Source organism: Marmota marmota, unplaced genomic scaffold, assembly GCF_001458135.2.
Source record: "Marmota marmota marmota unplaced genomic scaffold, marMar, whole genome shotgun sequence".
Classification (NCBI taxonomy): Eukaryota; Metazoa; Chordata; class Mammalia; order Rodentia; family Sciuridae; genus Marmota; species Marmota marmota.
In genome coordinates, this window is record NW_026000087.1 from 1 (window position 1) to 3,761 (window position 3,761).

The window sequence follows — 3,761 nt, forward strand, 5'->3', positions numbered from 1 at the left end:
CCCTCCTCGGCCCTCCTCCCGCCAGCCGAGGGCGGGGCGAGGCCCGCCCGCCCCCGCCGCGCAAAGCTTAGCAAGCTTGTCAGTCTGACGGGGCCGCGCGCCGATTGGGCTGGCGACCGCCGGGGAGCGGGGGCAGCACGTTGGGGTGCGCGCTACTTAAGGTCCTGCTGCGTGAGCCATTGACGTGTTTGGAGCTGGAGACGGCCTGGGCGCTGGCGAAGCGGCAGCCCGAGGTGAGTGGTCCCCCGCCCCTCCCTCTGCTGCAGCTACTGGGAAGCGGAAAGAAAGGGGCGCATCTGGGCCGCCACGGGGTCCGAATCCACTTTTGCAGCGCACAGCTGCTCCCTCCAGACCCTGACGCAGCGCGGGCCGCTTCCTGTTGGTCTTCTCGCTACCCGGGTCTGTATAACCGGGGGCGAAGAAAGTGACCCCATACCTTGTCACGGCACCTCCAGGTCTTCTTCATCCTCCTCTCCAGCTTTCGAAACTAGAACGCCCCCCCCCTTCCCACTTCTCAGCGTTTTCGCAGTCCCGGACCCCCTCTTCGTCGCAGCACCAAGAAAGGTGTGCTCACCTATATCCGTTTCCACGATTAGACGCTGACAGGCAGCACCTTGGAAGGCAGCGCGGCCTCGGATTCACATCCTTTCAGTTTTTCCTTCGGCTTGCCTGCCCCATTCCGGTATGCACCTTTGACTTACTGCCCCTGGCCCTCTGCACCCAGCAGTAGTTAAGGTTATGGTGTTTCTGCTTCTCGATTTAGCAGTCGCAGATCCTGCCTAGACTCTGACCAGCCAGTGGGCATGCACGTGTTCAGTAACCTTCCCTTCCTCTTTCCCTTTAAAAGCTACTTGAAGAGGAGGGTGTGAAGTACTGTATAAGAAATCAAGAACTACTTTGTTAAATAGTTTGCTTCTTGGAGTGGATTTTAGAGTTCTACCTCAGATGTGACCCCTCCTTCAGATCTTTGGGTTTCTTTCTGGCTATCATGCTAGTATTAGAGCCTTGTAACATTTGTTTAGTGCTGTGCCTTCAAAAAGTAAGTAGATAAGGAAGGCCTCTTTAGCTGAGCACTCGATCTGGCCCTTCAGCTTTACTTCTGGCTGTAAATTGACATTCCTCTTCAGTTCCAGTTTAACACATAGGAGATCAGGCAAAGGAGGTGATATTTCGAAATTTAAAGTGAGTTGTGCTTATAATTCGGAAGGAAAAGAAAATGAAACGCAAATAAAAATGCGAATAAACTCATGCAGCAAACGTGATCCGGGTATGGATATTACCTAGTTGTTATTTTTAAAGAATTTCTGATGATGAAATACAGAGTAGATATTTTCATGTAAAGTAATCAACTTTAATTCTGTGTCTGATCATTTTTGAGATTATTATATACAAGGGTTATTTATGAACAGCTTAGAGTTCTGTGTTCTCACATAACAGGATAGATGTGAAAAGGAAAGTTGTGAATTTATTTAGCACCATTATTTTTCTTAGGAGAAGTCAAGCCTGCAAAAGAATTGTGTTCCATAGAGCAAAAGGCTTCAGATATAATTGAATGGCATCTTGAATTTCCTCTTTGCCAGGATGTTTTAGTTCACTGGCTATTTTCATGTACTAGTCAATGAAAATCACAAAATAAAATTATTTAGTGATTACTAAAAAGTAAAGGACATCAGAATAATCAGACCCTTTCCTGCCCTTCTTTGCAATGACTGGGTCTCTTTCAACCTGGACATCTGATTTTTCCCTTTTCAAGTTTATATTTTTATACATTTTTTTTTTTTTGTATTGAAAAGCATAATTATCCTAAGTTACAAAGGACTACAGCAGGACTAGAATAATAAATGAATAGGTTCAGCTGGGAAAGAAGATACTCTCAATAATACTAACGTTATACAAACCCATTCAAATATTTTACTTTTTTTTTTTTTTTTGTCCTTCTAAATGTGATATCCTGCCACAGTGTATAGATATTGTAATAGGAGTGTGAGGTGGAACCTTCTCCATCAAGACAGATGACAAGTTTTCTTTTCCAGTGAGACATAGGCTACAAATTCTTATGTTCTCTGCCTCTGTTTTTAACATGGCTGAAGGAGAAGGTCGGGGCTGGGTAGAGTCCAGGGACCCTCCCACACAAGAGGTACCTTGAGGCTCTCATTCAGGAGATGCCAAACTATCTAGACCATGCTACCCAGGTTTTTGGCCAAAGACCCCCCTCCCCCAACCTCCCTAACTATTGGTTTTGCTTCTCCTTTCCATGTTCAGAGCCTTCTGAGAAGCTTACTTTATTTTGTAAATCAGCCATCAGAAAAGGGGAGAAAAAAAAGAACTACAGTAGGACAAAACAAAAACATTCAATAACTTTGACTTGGGGATTCAGGGTCTTTATCTGAGCCCCAGGGTCCAGGCTGAGGCAGGGATGGGTAGGCCTTCTCTACTGGTGGTACATTTGCTCCCAGGTGTACTGGGTAACACTTTGTGGAGAATACCTGCACATTTTAGGAGCTTGTCTGATATGATTGTTTTTTTTTCTGAATATATTTATTTTATCACTACTGATATTTTTTTGTGATCCCCTCTATGGCACAGAAAGTTGAGACCATTTCTTTTTTTTTTTTTAATTTAATTTTTTTTTTTTTTTTTTAGTTGGACACAATACCTTTACTTTGTTTATTTTTATGTGATGCGGGATCGAACCCAATGCCTCATGCATGCTCTGCAAGTGCTCTATCACTGAGCTTCAACCCTGGCCTGAGACCATTTCATATAAATATTCTGACCTCTGTGGTTTTACTGACAAATTCATTTTTTTACTCAGTGGAGTTTCCTGGGTCACAAGACATTATTTGCTGGCTTGCCCTTTGACCCTTAGGAAGAAGGATGATTAAGCTAGAACTAGATTTGGGAGTATAAGGCAAATCAGCTCCTTAGGCTTAGTTCACAGCATCCTAAAATATTGAGGGTAGTTTGTCAATAGTATACCAATACGTTGGAAACAAAAAATCACTTTGAAATAATTTACTTAACTGTTTTTAAAATTTTTTTTCTATGACATTTCTTTGAAGATAGTTGCCATACCAATTTCAGTTGAACCCTCCCAAATGGAGTTAACTGAAAGAAATGTTTTTTAAAAACTCTATGGCTTTCCAAAATGTCAACTAAACCATAACTTGGCTTTCTGCTATATTGCTGTCCTAGTGTTGGTCACAGAGTAGTCATTCTGGTTCATTAGTTGACTAAAGTTTTTGCTAAGGTGGGCTGTACTGGATTATCCTTTTCTTAATTTATATGCTAATTAGTGTATAATAAGGAAATATTATTAGATTTTATTAGTAGATTTAGTTGCATACACTTAAGGAATAAGAGTAAACCACAATTGAATATAGTTGAACTATCTTTCTCACTGGGCATTAGAATCAAATTTCAGTATATGTATTTCAGTATGGCTTTTATATTAAGGCACATGGCAGTACAAAGGAGAAACATATCCCAAATGCAGAGGATCCATGAAATTCTAAATGATCATTATGCCAGAATTAAATTTTCAGTATTTGTGGGGTCAGTAAGACTTATTGACTTATTTTCTGTCATCCACTGCCTAACAATTTTTTGTCTATCAACCTTCAGTAAGAAGACCTAGGATGCCCGTGGTGACGCACCGATTGAGAGATCCTGACATAAATCCTTGTTTGTTGGTAGGGTGGTTTGCTTTTCATTTTCCTGAGTGTTAAGTTGAAGAAAAAAAAAAAAAAAAAAAAAAAGGC

At 41.7% G+C, this 3,761-nt stretch overlaps 1 long non-coding RNA gene across 1 annotated transcript; it reads left to right on the plus strand.

Moving 5' to 3' along the window:
* Positions 1 to 71: 71 nt before the first annotated feature.
* LOC107134709 lies at positions 72 to 3,755 on the plus strand. Its single transcript, XR_001502461.2, has 3 exons — positions 72 to 233; positions 597 to 682; positions 3,625 to 3,755. It is a non-coding gene; the product is annotated as an uncharacterized LOC107134709 (long non-coding RNA).
* The last annotated feature ends 6 nt before the right edge of the window (positions 3,756 to 3,761 follow it).